Consider the following 19,071-nt stretch of genomic DNA (forward strand, 5'->3'; position numbering starts at 1 on the left):
ATGATATATATACTACCATACTACCCTCTAAATGAACAGTACCAATTCCAAAAGCAATGCATAAGTACTGGATTGCCTGTGGACAACTTTATTATACTTACTCAATAAGTAAGAAAGGTATTCACTACTATTGTTTGAATTCCCAGGAGGCTGGACTCTTCTCCTTATTTTTGTTTACTCAATAATCTAATGGACATGACTTTACCAATGTACTTACTCACTCTTATTACTATAAATATTTTTTAAATATTCATAGTAAAATTAGATAATATTTAAGACCATGTTTGTAAATATTTTCCATTTTGTTATTTTTCCTTTTCAATTTTATATTAGTTTTCTTTACATAGATGTGCTTAATTCTTTATAGTCAATTTTTTCACCTTCTAACTATTCTTTGCACGGTTTTATAGCTTTTCAATTTTAAAAAGTTAACCATACATTTGCATACAGACATGTTCAACACTAATTTTTCTAACTGCTATTTGATCATCTCAAAACTTATTAAATAATTCTACCACCTGACAGACTTTATGCTTGCTCACTGTACATTAAATTCCTAAATCATATTTTTTCAATACTAAAGATATTTATTTTTCTTAAAAAATAATATTTTAGGTCTCTGAAACTAGGAGAACTATCAGAATTCATGTCTAAAAACCTACCATTAGCCAAGCAAAAGAGTAAGTTGTATGTCACTGCTTACCCATGTGTAAATCTATGGGAAATACCATTCCTGAGAAGATACCTGTTTTACCCAACTACGACCATAGCAGAGTTAACTGCATAGGTTAACTCATATGAGTTGAACTTGAAGTTAAATCTGAAAGCCTAACTGTTGCTTGAAAATATTTTCAGGGGGCACCTGGGTGGCACAGCAGTTAAGCGTCTGCCTTCAGCTCAGGGCATGGTCCTGGCATTATGGGATCGAGCCCCACATCAGGCTCCTCCACTAGGAGCCTGCTTCTTCCTCTCCCACTCCCCCTGCTTGTGTTCCCCTCTCTCACTGGCTGTCTCTATCTCTGTCGAATAAATAAATAAAATCTTAAAAAAAAAAAAAAAGAAAGAAAATATTTTCAGAAAGACTGAACTGTGATGAAGCTCTGCAATAAAAAGCTATTGTGGTATAAAAGTTGTCCATTGCAGGGCAAGCAAGGGCAATTAAAGCCAGTAGAAATTGCCCAATCTCTCAAAATAGATCAGAGAGTTACCAGTGTTGAAGAGAGACACCAGTGTGACCAATTTACATTTTACAAGGTACTAACACCCAACTGCTGGATATTAATCTGTCAAAAGTTTCCAGATGTCTCAAAAAAGAAGTTATTTAATTCACAGTTTATACGTAGAAAAACTGAAACTATAAGTTTAGCCAAAAAAGAAAAGCAGTTAAATCCAAACATTTCCCATATGACTCAAAACTATACCATCATAATGTGTAAAGGAAAAAAGCAAGCACAGGTGAGGAAAAACAGCGTGTCAGACTGTGAAAAAGGATTAGATTTGATTTTATTATTCCAAAGAAGATGGTATAGAAATTATATGGATAAATGTATGCTTCCGTCAGTTAATTTATAAGAATTTTAAAAATAAATTTAATGTTTCTTTTTTCTTGAAAATGTATTAAATCAATAGTATATATCATAACCAACAGTCTTAGAATATTGGAAAGGCACTGTTTATATATATGCATGCGTGTATTTGTCCACATCTATTCAGTTATTTATTCGCTCTTTCATTTCCGAGTAGAGAAAGGCAAAACAGAGAAGCAGGAACAAAACTAAAGATATAATGCATAAAAGATCAAACCCTTTCAAGCTCCTAAAGGTTACTGTGATGCGGAAAAATACATGATGAATGAAGTAAATACAACCCAGGTGAAAAATGACAACCAGTTAGATAACTAGCTAATAATAACTAAAAAATCTGATAAAATTAAAGGTAAGTAATAGCAAATAGAAACAGCCAAGAAAAAGTAAATAGAAATGGGTCTTAATTCAGCTTAAAGTAAGAGTATTAAGAACTTATTAAAACTATGTGGTTATCTGAACAAGATTCAGAATACCATAATTCTTTTTTTTAATTTTTATTTAAATTCAATTAGCCAACATATAGAACATACAGAACATCATTATAGAATACCATAATACTTCTTTTTTTTTTAGATTTCATTCATTCATTTGACAGAGAGAGAGAGCACAAGCAGGGGGAGCGGCAGGCAGAGGGAAAGGGAGAAGTAGGTTCCCCACTGAGCAGGTAACCGGACATGGGGTTCATCCCAGGACCCTGGGATCACGACCTGAGCCGAAGACAGATGCTTAACTGACTGAGCCACCCAGGCACCCCCAGAATATCATAATTCTCGATCAACCACCCTACCACCACAAAAGGTTCCAGAAAGTGCAAAAAAGAAAGGATGTACCAGGCAAAATTGCCTGTTTTTATTAAAAGGTTTGGAAAACAAGCAACTAAAGACTCTTCCGCCTCAGTTACAGGTTATCCTAACACTTGAAATACTGAGAATAAGCCAACTGGTTTCTTGGCTTCTTTCATACTCAGGCCATCTTAACCCACAGAAAAGAAGAAGGAAAAAATAACCCATCAAGTATTTCCACAAACAGCCATGATGGAGTAACAGGAATCCAATTAATCCTCCTGCCTTATACAACCAGAAAACTGGATAAAATGGACTAATAAAACAACAATTTTCAGATATTGGACAACAGTAAAAGCAGGAGTGGGATTCCTGAGAAAGTGGGGGAGGAAAATGAGGTGAGTCCTATAATTGTCCCACCTCATACCCTTGAGGCAGTTTCTAGGATGCAGCATAGAAAGTGAGGACTTCAATGAGCCTGGAAATCTCAGAGGGTTGAGGAGACAGAGAATGATGTTCAGGGAGGACAAGCCAGTCAGAATTTGTGGAAAAGCATACCAGAGAAAGGGACTGCACAGAGAGACACAGCTCTAGAGATCTGCAGAGGTGTCCCCTTCACGGCTTTGACAGGTAGTGATCTGTCCTGTATGAGAGGAAACTACCTAAGGTTGGTGAAAGGACCACTGAAAAATACATAGGCCAAAGAATTCCTAAAACTCATACAAGATTACGAATAGTTTGTATTCCCATCAAGTTGAATGAAAAGACCTCATGATACATGAGACATTAAGTAAAGTCCTCAGAAGGTATTAACTCTAAATTAGCTGTAGGAAAACAGGCTGCTCTAGACCCACCCTAACAAAGCTTCCTCAAAACAAAGCAAGTCTCAAAAAAGCATCAAAGAGATTTCAAAAAATTCAACTGCATGCCAAAACTTAGACTAACATCATTGAAAGGAATACACCAAAATCCAGCACCCAGTATCATAAAATTCACAATGTCTGACATCCAATGAAAATTTACCAGGCATATAAATTAAAAGGGAAATATGACCTATAACCAGGAGAAAGACAAATCAATAGAAACAGATGCAGAACTGACAGAGACACAGAATTTGGCAGACAAAGATGTTAAAAGAGATACTATAAATATGCTCAATATGCTCAAGAAGGTAGAGAACCACATGGAAGTGTTGAGGGATAAGTGGAAGATTTTTTTAAGGCCGAAATGGAAATCTAGAAATGAAAAATAGAGTATCTGAAATGAAAAATACACTGGATGGGATTAACAGCAGATTCAACACTTAACTTGAAAACACAGCAATAGAAAAATATTGAGAATGAAGCACAAAGAGAAAAAAATACCGAAAAAAAGAAAGGAAAAACAGAAAAAGCACCAATGATGTATAGTAATATATCAAACAATTTAATATACATGTAATTGGGGTCCTAAAACTAGAGGGAAGAAGGTGACAGAAAAAAATATTTGGAGAAATTATGGGCAACATTTTTTTCTAACCATAAACCCACAGATCCATGAAGCTCAAAAAATTCAAAAAGGAAAAACAAAGCAAACCACACTTAGAAATATCATAATCAAACTGTTGAAAACCAGTGATTAAGAAAAAACGGAAAAAGCTGTCAGATTATGTACAGAAAAACAAAGACTTCTCATCAGAACCTATGCAAATGAGAAGTCAATGGAGTGAAAGCACGAAGTGCTAGAAGAAAGACACTGTCAACCTGAAATTCTGTATCTGGTTAAAATATATTTCAGGGGTGCCTGGGTGGCACAGCGGTTGGGCGTCTGCCTTCGGCTCAGGGCGTGATCCCAACGTTGTGGGATCAAGCCCCACATCAGGCTCTTCCGCTATGAGCCTGCTTCTTCCTCTCCCACTCCCCCTGCTTGTGTTCCCTCTTGCTGGCTGTCCCTATCTCTGTCAAATAAATAAATAAAATCTTTAAAATATATATATATATATATATATATTTCAAAATGAAAGTGGCAATGTTTTTAGACAAAGGTTGAGAAAAATTCATTACAAGATATGCAATGCACTTAAATGCTCTCTAGGCAAAAAACCCGGATCCTCACAAAGGAATAAAGAACACCGGTAACAGTAAATATATTAACAGATACAAAAGATATCTTTGTCTAAGTTTTTAAGTTCTGGGTTGCTTTTTCCCAATTATCTTAATTTCAATAAAAATCTTTGCTCACAGCATAAATGTAAGTAACTCCCCAAAAGAATCTTACTCTCATGAAGTAATCATTGTTAAGATATTCATACAGATTTTATAACATTAGTTGGGCATATTTCCATTTTTTATAATCTCTAGAACAGTTTCTCACCATAGGAATTATATGTTCCTTGAAAGTTAGAAAAAAAACTCACTGGCAAAACGATCTGGCCCCAGAACCAATTTTTGGAGAAAATTTCTTAAACTTTCTTCCATAGTTCTTGGTTTACCCAGATTTTCTCCTTAACGCAGTTTGAGTGTTTAACAACTCATTTCAAAGAGATTTCAAATGAACTGGCTTACAAATAAATAAAGCCGTCTCTTTTATATATATATATATTTAAAAATTTCTTATCTATATATATTCCCTTTATTCTTTCGTACTTTGGTTTTCTATCTTTTCTTTGATAAGATTAGATTTATTTGTTTTTTAATCCTAAGAAACAACCCTTAGATTTTTCAATTCTATAGTTTCTGTTCTTTAATGCATCTGTTTCTGCTTTTATCTTATGTATATCCTTCCTTTCCCCTAGGCATTTATTTTGTTGGTTTTATTTGTTATACTAAATTCTGCAGTTGAGTTCATTTATTTTTTTTAATCAATTTATTTCTAAGCTTGGTATTAGTCTTAGCCTGAGTCTCACTTCAGTCAGCTTAATAATCAGTTATTGTATATTTGATCTCCTCTTTGACTCAATATTTAAGAACAGTTTCTGTTTGATTTTTCCAAGTGGTTGGAGTAGTGCATTTTAAACTTCTGCTATAGGGAGAAAATGGACACAAAAAGTTCCAGCTTTTCTGGAATTTACTGAGGTTTTTCTTTGTGGCTTAACCTAAAATTTACGTTTGTTTTTTTTTTTTTTTAAATGTTGCATGGTCAACTGGAAAAGTATACTTAATCCCAAATTTAAATGAAAGCTTTAGAAGTGAATAAGCCCCATTATAAAAGCAATGTAGGTTTTGCACTGTAGTCAGGCTTTCACTTTTAACTAGCATTAAATGCATGCATATGATACTAAGAATAAGGACAGAGATTCTCAGTTTTGCACCTAACCTAATTTTATGTTTACATTGCTAGACGTGTAATAGATAAAAAGAGTTTAATAATGTAAGAATTTCTAACTTCAAGGAATGTCCAAAAGTTCTTGAAAGTTTCAAAAGCTTTTTAAATTCACATCCATGTTAAACATCGCCATGTTCATCTTTAACTGAGGAAGTTAAAGTAATAAAATACTGGTACATCACTCCATGTCAAACACCATTTTCAAAAACCAGTAATGCATCCCTCCTTCTTCTCTACAATGGTAAAATGTGATTTGACTAGTGAGTAGCATGTTAGAACTATGACCTTTCTTGTATGAGACACTATACTCAAACTAATATATCTATGATTAATAACTTTTAAGGAGCCCTATCATATCAGAAATTTATACTGAACTAGCTAAATCACTGGTTTTCCAAAATCTATGCTTATGCAGTTTGTTTGAACTAGAATAATACACTTTTTTAAAAATTCTGATTAAAAATTAGTTTCTGAAGTCGAACTTTTGATTTTATCCCAAGAGAAAGAGATGGATGAATCTTTACTGTGAGTTAACTTCAAAGTAAGCCTTATTGGGATACCTGGATGACTCAGTTGGTAGAACACGTGACTCTTGATCCCAGGGTTGTGAGTTCAAGCCCCACCACTGGGCTTGGAGCCCACTTAAATAAAAAAGTAAGCCTTATTAAGACTCAGTTTCTTATACATAAAATAGATGTAATAATAGTTTACATCTCACAGAAATTAACTATGAATCTGAAAATATATAGAATCTAGAATCTGAAAATATATATAAAGTGTCTGTCACAGTGCCTGGCACATAGTGAACATTAAATATTAACTATTATTATATTTTTGTTTTCCTCATGTCAGCTTTCTTTTCTCTTAAATTCACTAATCCCAAACTCTGTAAATAGCCATATTAGTAATGCCTCCTCATTTAAGATCATGTACTGAACAATAATCATCTCAATGCCTTTACCAATTAACTGATAACAGATACTAAATTGAGTACCTCTCAACAATGCTTAATTTTGCCTATCACCTTTTTGTTTCCAAAGTATCCACATGTAGTTTGGGAAGTATTTCATCTTTTCACGAAAAGCTTTCATGATCAGATAAGAGGGTGAGTTTCTATCATACACATTTATTTTATTCTTCAAAAAGTATCTTTTATCTCTAACCAATAAACTATAGCCCGTAAAAACAAAACCTCTTCTTTAATAGTCAAGTGACCAATTGTTCAATTTTAATAGCTACGCCACTCAGTAATTATAGCTGTCATTTGAAAAATGGAATTCTTGTACTCTACCATCTTCAGTTTCCAAATAGTTTAATATCATTTTCAAAAATACCATTAAAGATATGTTAGGTTGCTACAGTTTGCTGCTATACAAAATCACAGGTGCACCTGAGTTAGAGGGAAGAGCATGGTAAAGTACAGAAAAATAGCACAGCTTTTAACTAGCTATACCAGGTCTTCTATAACTTTAAGGAAAAGGCTGTAACTATGACTCATCTCTTTCTCTTGAGGGTGAAACCAAAAATTTTCCTTCTAGTAAGGAAAGTATATGCCTCCTTTCATGAAGCTTAGCTATCCTAAAACCCATGGAGTTGTAACAAGTCACATTTCCCCCTAAATTGTTCCCACCCCACCCCCTAAAAGGCAAGTATCCTTTTATTTTTTTTTTTAAGATTTTTTATTTATTTATTCGACAGAGATAGAGACAGCCAGCGAGAGAGGGAACACAAGCAGGGGGAGTGGGAGAGGAAGAAGCAGGCTCATAGCGGAGGAGCCTGATGTGGGGCTCGATCCCACACCGCCGGGATCACGCCCTGAGCCGAAGGCAGACGCCCAACCGCTGTGCCACCCAGGCGCCCCAAAAGGCAAGTATCCTTTGACAACCAACTCTCTCGATAATCAAACTCAGAGATAATTATTTTTTAAAAAAGTTCCTTACAGAGAACACAGAAATTACTCATTAAACCACCATAACACATTATCAACAGTTTTTGTACCTGTCCCAGGCCTAGGACTTCTCTTAAAATAACTAAGCCATATTCACCCTTTGCCATTTTAAAAATTAAAGAAAAGGAACAATTTTAAACAAAATCATAAATAAGTTACCTCTTAAATCAGAGGGCATATGTTCATTAGATACATATTGTGTGCTAAACCATATACTAAGTGCTTTGCCTAATTTTATCTTATGTAACCTATGGAAAGTCAGGTGGGAAGTAATTATATAACAGGTGTAAGGGCTAGGTGAAGGAAGGAGTTATTTTATCTAAGATTCATAAAGAAATTCAGCAAATAGGACCAATGAAATCAACAAGTAATTGAAAGTAAAATGAGCCATGAATAGGCTGCTTACAGACCAGGAGATAAATCAAAAAACAAAAACAAAAACAAAAAAACCACTAGAAGCCGTTAGAATACACTTTATTCTGTTTCTTGCTACACACTAATTCTTAGAGTAGTAGTAAGTACCTTATATTTGTAAAGATGTAAACTCAATTAGACTCTGGATTCCCTCAGTATAAAGACAGCTTCCAAAATCAAATTATAAATGAAAACTGCTATTTAAAAGTTTAACTTCTAGCCAGCACATTAAAACAAACAAAAATAAAAGGTAGGATTAGAGCAGAGAAAAGTTACAAGGAGAGATACAAAACCTAGAGAAGCACAGACTCTAGGGTACAAGGCCTGGATTCGAATCCCAGCCGTAACCTTGGGCAAGTTAACGTCTACATAACTGGAGATCTTGTAGGGATCAAATGGGTTAATACGTGTAGCGCTTAGAATTAAAAGCCTGGTAAATAGTAAGCACTATAGTGCTTACTGTCCTTTGCAAGCAATATGATTTTGTAAGCAATATGATTTTCTATACAGAAAACCCAACAGACTCAAGAAATTAACAGAAATAAGAATTCAGTGGGTTGCTAAATACACATAATTCAACTGTCCTCTTATAAGCCAACAGAGAGAACAGATTTCTGGACCTTCTTCTTATGGAAATGTTTAAAAAAGCTTAGAGAATAGTACCAAGAATTACACCCTACCACCCCCAATGCCAGAAGTACCTACTTTTTTGTGTGTGTGGTGAAGATCTGGGGACATGAATCCAATATCAGTGGTCTCTTCTTAGATAAAAAGAGAATCAAAAGGGAGATTTTTAAAAGGACAAACAGAATGCTGAGTCTGATAATAAGTATCAAGGGCATAATAATATTAGGACTTAGGTTCACTGAAATCATATCAATGTCAATGATAGTGCTGAGAAATATTTCTTTTAAATTGTAAGACCTGGAAAACTTTGCTATTTGAAGTGCCTACTTTAAACGACGATCACATCAACTGGAGGCCAATATGGTTTTATCCCCACCCACAGCCTCCCCTCTATTCTGGATAATAATGAAACAGATCCCAGACATATCCCTGCATCCACAATCATTTAAATATGGATCTCTAAAAGGGAATGACTCTTTTTAACTATAACTACATACTACTATCACACCTAAAAATTACCAAAAATTTCTTAATACCAAATATGCATTGTTCAAATTTCCCTGATTATTTCATAAATATTTATGTATGAAAATCTGGACCTAGATAAAGTCCAATCATTGCTATTAATCTCAGGTTTCCTTCTCATTTCTCTTTTTTTGTTCCTTACAATTTATTTGCTGAGAAAAAAAAAAAAAACAAGTTGTGCGTCTCAAGGACCTCCCCAAAGCCTAGACTTTGCTGACTGCATCTCCATGGTATCATTTCATTCGTTTCTCTGATTTCTATGTTTCCTGTAAACTGGTAGAGCAAGAGGCTTGATGAGATTCAGGTTCAAGTTCAATTTTTTGGCAAGAATACTTACTAGGTTGTATTGTGAACTTTCATTGAGAGCAATCTAATGTCTGGCTCTCCCTCTCTGTGATGTTAGCAGCCACCAATGATGTTTACTTAGGTCTAGGAATTCACTACAAAGTGGTGATGTTCTATTTATCACTCCTTTTTCATTTATCAACCAGAATACTCCTCAGAAAAGAAACTTCCTCTCTTCAACTCTTTGGTTACATTCAGGTACATTCAGGTACAGCTAGCTGGCTCCAAAGAAAACTAATCAGGTTTTGGGGTTTTTTGTTTTGTTTTGTTTTGTTTTTTAAAGATTTTATTTATTTATTCGACAGAGATAGAGACAACCAGCGAGAGAGGGAACACAAGCAGGGGGAGTGGGAGAGGAAGAAGCAGGCTCATAGCGGAGGAGCCTGATGTGGGGCTCGATCCCATAACGCTGGGATCACGCCCTGAGCCGAAGGCAGACGCCCAACCGCTGTGCCACCCAGGCGCCCCTTGGGGTTTTTTTTTTAACTATCATTATGAACTCATGGATTTAAACATATTTGATGTGATTGATTATATTGCAGTTACACTTACTAATGCTCAAAATGTCTCATCTTTGGCCAGCCAGAGCCCATTCAATTAAGCACCTTTGTTGTTTTGCCACACCCTGTTAGTGTTTGATAATCTCCTTGCAAAGATTTCAAGTCCCCAGGTCTAGAATCATCTTTAGCCATAAGCTGCTTTCCATATTCAACTAGTTTCTTTCTTATTCTGTATTTCTACTAAATTAAAAATCACTAATTCTTAATGACAAATCAGCTATGTTATATACTGTGGAATTACAACTGAACATGGACCCAGAAATTGTAACACTATTTCTCACTGAAGTCTTTCAGCATTCCATTGAATGCAAAAGAAAGAAAAAAAGAAAGAAAGAAAGAAAGAAAGAAAGAAGAAAGAGAAAGAAAGAAAGAAAGAAAGAAAGAAAGAAAGAAAGAAAGAAAGAGAAAGAAAAGCACATATCCCACTCAAAACTAGATTCTAAATGCTTCAATTTGAAAGACTGGAGCGAAAAGATTCCTAATCTATTCTCTTCTGGCATTTTGGCTCTGGAAAGTATTTTTTCACGCTCTATTCCAAAATTCGGGGATGGTTTTTAAAAATGCACAATAAAAATGCACTGCGTTTTTCTTTGATAAATTGATAAAATCATCAAGTATAAGGAAATGGTCAAACTCTTAAAGGTTGAAGTATTCTGTACCATAATTCAGACTTTTTGTAAAATCCTCATATCTCATCCTTAACATTAAATTCATGATAGCTGTGAATATGAACTTATAAGTTCTGACTATTTGAAATATCAAATATATTTACTATGCTGTGCCCCCTTCAAATCATAGAAATGGCATTATCAGTATTAAAAGAAATATCTATCTTATTTTACTAAAAAATGAATTAAACATTTAAAGCCTTGTCCCACTACAGAGCTAGCTAGCATGCATCACTGTGAAAAGGCACGATCCTATACTTAATGACCATTTCTTCACAAAACACTGAAAAGACATGGCCTTCGTGGTCAAAAATTGCTTACATCCACAATTTTTACCACTGTGATATTAAATCACAATCAAAAATCACATTACTGAGGAGGTACCTGGGTACTTCAGTCGGCTAGGCATCAACTCTTGATTTCGGCTCAGATCATGATCTCAGGGTCCTAAGAACTAGCCCCACAGCAGGCTCCACGCTGAGCATGAAGTCTGCTTGGAATTTTCTCTCTCTCCTTCTCCCTCTGCCCCTCCCCCTGCTTGCGCCCTCTCTAAATTAATTAATTAATTTTTAAAAATCTAAAAAAAAAAAAAAAATCACATTACTGAATATCAATTCTCCCTGAAAAAAAGCAGATATGAACTGATACCCTGGTGTAATTTCTTTTCCTCACAGATTAAGTGAACCCTTTCCTGCACCTAACCTTGTGAGGCTTTGCCCACAGGAACTAATACAACTTTTCCAGTCAACACTGGCTTTAAACAAAGGCCACCAAACACCACCACCACCAACAACAAAACAAAGTAACAACAAAAGAACTCCTTTGCTGCAGTAAAGATTTCTCAGTGATAAACAGTAACACATCTCTATGAAGTGCTGGTATGTTCTCTGAACATCAGTGCTTTCATCCAACTGAAAAACAAAAATTCTGCTAGCGTGCACACATGACAGTAATTGCTTTTCCAGATGGTATGCCTTTGATAAGGGATTTTTGCCAAAAGCTCATTTTACTTTCTCTCCAAGCATAATATTTGCCATTAACTTTGAAACTGGTTTTACAAGCTTCTCACTAGTAGTGTGAGTTGACCTGTTTTTTTGCTATGAGAAGGATAACTGTGAATGATACTTCGGTAGTGTGGTCTCCTCTGTATTTAGCAACAACACTCACTAATCTCACACTGAGAAGCATTATTTTATATAACTTATACACATTTCACTTTTCATCACAAGTCTAAAAAGTAATATTTCTAAGACAGAAATATTAATTCCACTCCCCAGGGTGGCATGGAAGTAGAAGAGCCAAAGCTTGTGCCCTTTCCATCATGCCACAGAGAAAACTGTAGCAAGGGAATACCTATTCCCTTAATATACCTTGTTGACATTTGTTTTCAAATGTTTTCTTGAGTCCAAATAAAATATTTTTAAAGGTACCATTTTAACTTAATGTAAACTATAATCTAAGACATAACCTTATACATGTTCTAGAGCCATAATTTAGGTACGGATTTTATTTTGTTTTGATCCTCCTCAAAAAAAAAAACAAAATCCCACAATCCCAAAATCTAAAGTTCCCTCAAAAAAAATTACAAGAAAATATTATTAAAATGTATCATATAAAACTTCTGAGCACAAGTTTGTGTAATTTTCACTTTTTTCATTTTCAAAGGGGAAAATGAAAAATATTAATGAAGGATATCATATGCAAACTCTTGTAAATGAGTGGGGAGATATAAGAAATTGATGAAGTAGAGATATCTTCATTTAAGGAATTAAGCAAATAAATTTAGCTATACAGCACTTTCACAAGCAGAACCATAAACAGTTAACAACCACAACCAAGTAGTCAGCAAACTGATCACAACTTCCTATTCCCTAATCTTAACTTTTGTTGAGATCGGAACATAGTACAATATTACTTAGAAAGGGCTTCCAAAATCTGATTTTATGTGCTCGTTTTATGATTGTTTTTAAATGGTTTTCAGATGAGTGTATTTAGCTTCCCTAGCCCCAAGAGTAAACATTTGAAGTGAAAGATTTCTTCAACTTCATTTATAATGAAGCTATAGAATAATTTATATTCTTCCCCATACCTAGAATCATTCTTTGCAAAGCTTGGACATTCAACTACTGTTGTTAAATGTTGTTACACATCAGTTAAAAGAAAGAAGAAAAGATATCGTTAAAAAACAAGGGAAATGGTTCTAATAACAAGACACATTATATATTTAATTATCATTACCCTTTGATTCAAAATGACACCAAAAAATTTTTAGAGAAGTACAATGTATCTACTAGCTGCCAAGAACAGTTTTAAAACTTCTCATCAAAGCAACCTAATTCTTCTTCATCTGCTATTTGATTTGAGGTAACTTTTCTTTCACAAACATTGCTCAGTTATACCATCCCCTTCAGAAGGGAGCCCTATAACTAAAGCAGTCTTAGGATTTTCCAATATCATGGAATTATTTATTATTTTAGAATTTATTGCTTTATAAATCAGAACAAAATGAAATTAATAATCCTTGCAGTAATACATTTTTCTCAGATTTTCTTCTTTGTATTCTAGCAAGATTAATCTACAAACCTCTACAATGTATACAGAGAACCAACCAACTTTGACCTGCCCCTTAAAATAATTTTCCATACTTCTTTCCTATTTGGAAAAACCTAATTAAAAAATATATATTTTGTTTTTAAATAAACACCTAACTGACTATATCCAGTTAGGAATATATGTGTATTTGGAAAAATAGAGTACTATGTTTATTTTCTGTTGATACTACATTTCCTTTGATTGTTTCCAACTGTCTTATGTAGTCTTTAAAGTGGGGATCCACCCCATGATTTGGAAGTGTCACTTGGTTCTTTAATTATTTATCTCCCTTTCTGGTCCAAGTGAAACTAACCCAACAGATCCCAAAAGTCCCACATGGACAGTCTACAAGGAGTAAAAGTGACACTTCTTGGTGAATAAAAAACCCTTAATAATAAATTTAGGAGAAGAGGAACAAAAAGGTTTCCAAATCAAACTAAAGGACAATCACTAAAACCTCATGTATCGTGTGAGCAGACTCTGTTAGAGTGCTGAATTCAGCTGCTCATCCCAGAGGGTCATGACATAAAATAATCACTAAATTGACATTTATTTATTCTAGTTCTTCTAACATACTTTACTCAGTCTTAATCTGCACCCAGAAGACTTCTTATAATTGACATGCTTTACTAATTATAAAGAGCATCTCCCTTTAAAATATGGATTTTTTTATCAACTAGTTTTAGGGGGAAGTGGGTAAGGAAGGTTGAACTCTTCTCTAAAAGCTAACATTCTCTGGGGCTCCTGGGTGGCTCAGTCAGTTAAGTACTTGACTCTTGGTTTTGGCTCAGATCCTGATCTCAGGGTCATGAGACTGAGCCCTGCATCCGGCTCCATGCTCAGCACAGAGTCTGCTTAAAACTCTCTCTCTCTCCTCCCCTCTGCCCCTCCCCCCCGTGCTCTTGCACACTCTCTCTAAAATAAATAAATAAATCTTAAAAAAAAAAAAAAGCTAACCATTCTAACATAAAAACTTTTAAACTTAGGAAATCTATATATATAAACCAAAATTATAAAATGACTTCCAAGGAGTCAGATTAAAGTATATTTGTACCTCAAATACCTTAGAAAAAGCAGAAATTCTAAATGTCGGTGTCTTCATTTGCAACCAAAATTTCCTATTGCATGCTCTTGCTGATGGTCCTTGATTTTATCATCAGAGTCAGTTCCAGTTACATTTCCACTAATATGGACAGGTCTAAAGTAAGAGAAGGAAGACAAATTTAGTCTACTGAAAACATTACAGACTTTAGATTCTACCACATATCATTGTTTCCCTGTAAGCATGCAAAGATTCTTATACAGATGCTTTAGTTGTTCAAGAAATACCAATTCTCATTCTTGTCCCCACTACAGACTTTAAAAATTGAAATTAAAGATTAAAGTCTAAATAAATAAAATTAATAACAGATCATTAGTTACTCGGTTTAAAAGCTTCAGATCCCCAATGAAGCTAAGCAGAGCAAACTGGGCTTTACATTGGTATTCCAAGGAGACCGAGACCCTCAACTATCAGCTTATTCATCAGAGTTGCTGACGTCACCGCAGCAGCAGTGGCCTCAGTAACCTGTTTCAGGTAAAGTGGAACGGTAGGAGGAAATGGGATTCCTAGCAGAAGATACTTCAGTGTAATAGCTAGCATTCATTACTGGGTCATTGGCAATGGGATAGGACAAATGGGATTTTTTTAAACTAATGATAGTACTATGTCTTCCCACTTTTATCTCAAAGCTAACTCCTAGGGTTGCCTGGGTGGCTCAGAGGATTAAGTGTCTGCCTTCAGTTCAGATCATGATCCCAAGGTCCTGGGATTGAGCCCCACATCAGGCTTCTTGCTCAACAGAAAGTCTGTGTCTCCCTCTCCCTCTGTCCCTTCCCCAGCTCATGCTCGTTCATTCACTCTCTTGCTCTCTCTCTCTCAAATAAATAAAATAAAAAATAAAAATAAATAAAAAATAAATGAAAAGTTAAATAAATAAAAACTCCTAACAATGGGGGGACTTGGCAGACATCAGAGAATGTTTAAGAAATGTGAAACCTACTGGTTTTCATTACTTAAAGCCTAACTGGTTTAGGCTTTATCACCCAAGGTTAAGCTTTTTACTAAATTTAATATTCCCTTTAGATCACAAAGACAGAGTGGATTAGGTCCAGAGAAATCATTATATCACAGGCCCACTCAGGAATCTTGCTCGTTAATTCTACCTATGGCTTCCACCCATCACCCTTGGGCTTTACCCAAAACACAAACCACTCTGGCCAGCTACCCTCTCCCCTATTTTCATACCCACAGTGCTCTCTGTGCTTTCTCACCCGCCCCATGTTTTCCCCCACTGTTGCCCTTCCTTCCAACCTTTTCCCTGGGGAACCTCTGGAAACCTCTTTTACACAGTGAAACAAATCACTTCTCTGTCCTCAACCTATAATGAATACTTCTTTTAACCCCTCCGCTATATCTGTCTATTGAGAAGGACCCTCCAGAGTGAAGGCTAAGGCAGTAGGGCTCGACCTTCTCCACAGTTGATATTTCTAGATCCTAACTCACAAGCAATCCTATTCCTTACCTCAGGCTCAGGCCATCTGGCTGTCCTACCTTCTCCTCTTCATCATGCAATATCCCAATCTACCTTTTGTAACCTAGGTCCAGATTTAATTCCTTAGACGCACTCCACCTAGTCTTCTCTCTCCAGTTAGCTACTATGTTATTACCAGTCTCAAAATCTTGGTTGTCACCCAAACTATCAATCTTTCTAGTATGTTACTTTCTTTCTTCCACTTCATCACCTTCAAATTCCTAATCCAGGTTCGATTCAATCAATTGCCAAGGAGAAAACACCCAACCATGTAGATTGATCCTGCTATACCATTAAAGTCTCCGATTTTAGACTTATTCTTTTACAATCAGGTCCTTCCCCCATTATTCATACTACCTTTCTTTCCAAACTTTAGCCACACTTCCTCTTCCAGTCCTACGGGGGGTGGGATGGGAGAGCGATTTCTTCATGTTTTCCCCAACTGTTTGTGCAGGTTATTTATATTGTGAAAACACGATTTCTTCCATTTACTTTGAACATTTTCTCAACTGCTCGCTTTAATATAAAAGTTTTTTTTTTTATTTTTAGGTGGCCAGATTTGTCCACCACTGTCTTCTCCATCTCTTTTATTATTTTTCGGCTTAGAAATTTCTCCCCTTTCAATGATAGCAGATAAATACTCTGATGTTTACCTTTCTGTGGGCTAATTATTCCAATACTTCATTCCAAAAGATGCATGGAATGAGATTTGACTCTAAACTGTTTTCTGAATTGCCCAGTTTTCCTAACAACACTCAGTAATTCTCACCATCCTTCAGTTTATAAGGTTTTTTTTAAAATAAGGTTTCTTTTCACATATTTCATTTGTTTTTCTACAATACAGTTGATTTCTGAGCTATAATCTGTGGAAGTAATGTGATTATTGTTTCCTTATGTTTTACTTTGTGATAAGAATATTCTTTGGTATTCTCATCTCCTACTCTTACTGACAACAGTTAGATACATTTTATTTGTTTCCCAGGACATGCCAAGTGATTTCATGAATAAGAAATGGTCTCCCAGTCTACTCTAAGCACTGTGTATTTCTGTTATGGTTGTTGCCTACACAACACTGTTCCTTTCTGTTAAGGGATCATCCATTCCACTACTGAGTCTAGAACTGAAACTTTTCTAATCGTGCTAGAAAGCCACACTTTTTATATATTTATTCACCTGGAGGCAGATTCATAAAACCTTGTTCTTCGTAATTTTCTGTGTTCTGCATATTTTCATTTGTAAAATCTGATTTGCATAAAATAAAGGTATCTCACACACAATCTTCATTTCATAGGCCAACATTTTTCTATGAGCTCTGAAGTATTTTTCAGATCTTCCTATTATCTTTTAAGATCCACACAGTTATGCTTATTATTTTTAGTTTATTTTTTTAAAAGATCTTATTAATTTATTTGAGAACGAGAGAGAGAGAGAGAGAGAGAGAGTGTGTGTGCGCACAGGAGCAAGGGGAAGGGCACAGGGAGAGGAAGAAGCGGACTCCCCACTGAGCAGGGAGCCCGACATGAGGCTGGCTCAATTCCAAGACCCTGAGATCATGACCTGAGCCCACGGCAGACGTTTAACCAGCTGAGCCACCCAGATGCCCCTTTAGTTTACATTTTTTACATACTACATTGACTTGAAAATATTTCATCAAAACTGAAAAATGATGCAAAAGGAACATATATTTGAACAGTCTCATTCCTATATCATCCACATGCAGCTCACATTGCCCTTGATTGCTACTGGTCACCACTTTTATTAGTTTATCCTACATTCTTCCAGCAATTCTTTATGCAAATACACTTGACTGAAAATACAGTCTTATTCCTCCTATCTTCTTAAATAAAATGTCCAGTTTTGCACCTTATTTTTTTTTCACTCAGTATATCCTGAAGATTTTCCATGTTAGGATATATTTCTTCATTGTTTTTAAAGCTCTACGGCATTTTATTATGTGAATACATACTAGTTTGCGTAACCAAGCCCACAGTTTTAAGAAAGTAGATTCCACAAATTTAAGTCTTGTTTCTGAAAGTAATTTAGAATTCAATAGCAACAACTGTACAAACCAAACAGCACAGGAACCTATGTGGTGGGATTTCACAAATTTTTATTCTATTGATAAATATAAGTTCTCTTGTACATCACTTTATCTTTCTCTCAAGTTTACTCCATAAGTCTATCTAAAATCTATCAACCATTATAGTCATACGCTCTGAAAGTGGAAGGATAGTTCTTAGGGGTGCCTGGATGGCTCAGTCAGTTAAGCGTCTGCCTTCGGCTCAGGTCATGATCTCAGGGTCCTGGAATCAAGCCCTGCATCAGGCTCCCTGATCAGTGGGGAGTCTGCTTCTCCCTCTCTGTCTGCCTGTGGCTCTGCCTGCTTGTATGTTCTCTCTCTCTGTGTCAAATAAACAAATAAAATCTTAAAAAAAAAAGGGGGGGGGTGCCTGGCTGGCACAGTGGTTAAGCATCTGCCTTCGGCTCAGGGTGTGATCCTGGCGTTATGGGTTCGAGCCCCGTATCAGGCTCCTTCGCTATGAGCCTGCTTCTTCCTCTCCCACTCCCCCTGCTTGTGTTTCCTCTCTCGCTGGCTGTCTCTATCTCTGTCGAATAAATAAATAAAATCTTTAAAAAAAAAAAAAAAGGACAGTTCTCAGAGTAAAGCCGCCTCAGATTCTAAAACCTGCCCAACCTCACTAAGAGTTTCAATGGGCCTGCAAAAATAAAAATACAAGAGTCAAGACAGTTGTACAAATAAAGAATGTTCCATTCTACTTACGGGAATCAGGAGAGGCTTCACAGGGGAAACAGTCCCTTAGGTTCAATCCTAAAGGAAGAAATGCTTGAGAGGCACAAGAAGGCAAGAGAAAGCATTAAGGAGGGATCAGAATAAAGAGCTGTTTGAAATAGTATACCTTGTCAAGAACTCTAGTTCCACTTGCATGTAGAATGCAGAAAGCCACAAAAGAATGTCAATTGCGCCCTCATAAGAAAAAGGTAGATCTATCAAATCAAAACTTCTCTTAAGCCTAACGAAGAGTTGAGGTCACAAGGCAATCAAGTAAACTTAATTCCAAAGAGTGACAAGTTCCTCCAAGGAGAGACCATACACGTATGTTTTACCTTTGGCAGGTCACAGAGAAGG

At 35.7% G+C, this 19,071-nt stretch overlaps 1 protein-coding gene across 4 annotated transcripts in view; it reads right to left on the reverse strand.

Annotated features, from left to right (window-relative positions):
* NCOA1 (nuclear receptor coactivator 1) overlaps positions 1–19,071 on the reverse strand; it is a 241,787-nt gene that overhangs the window by 170,899 nt on the left and 51,817 nt on the right. For 3 of the 4 annotated variants that reach the window (XM_034659818.1, XM_034659815.1, XM_034659816.1), the window contains exon 2: positions 14,414–14,548. The gene's annotated coding sequence lies outside the window, so the exon portion shown is untranslated. Of the gene's footprint in view, positions 1–14,404; positions 14,549–19,071 lie in introns of all 4 variants that reach the window. The other variant, XM_034659817.1, reaches the window with a different exon arrangement.

Source organism: Ailuropoda melanoleuca, chromosome 4 (genome assembly GCF_002007445.2).
Source record: "Ailuropoda melanoleuca isolate Jingjing chromosome 4, ASM200744v2, whole genome shotgun sequence".
Lineage (NCBI taxonomy): Eukaryota > Metazoa > Chordata > Mammalia > Carnivora > Ursidae > Ailuropoda > Ailuropoda melanoleuca.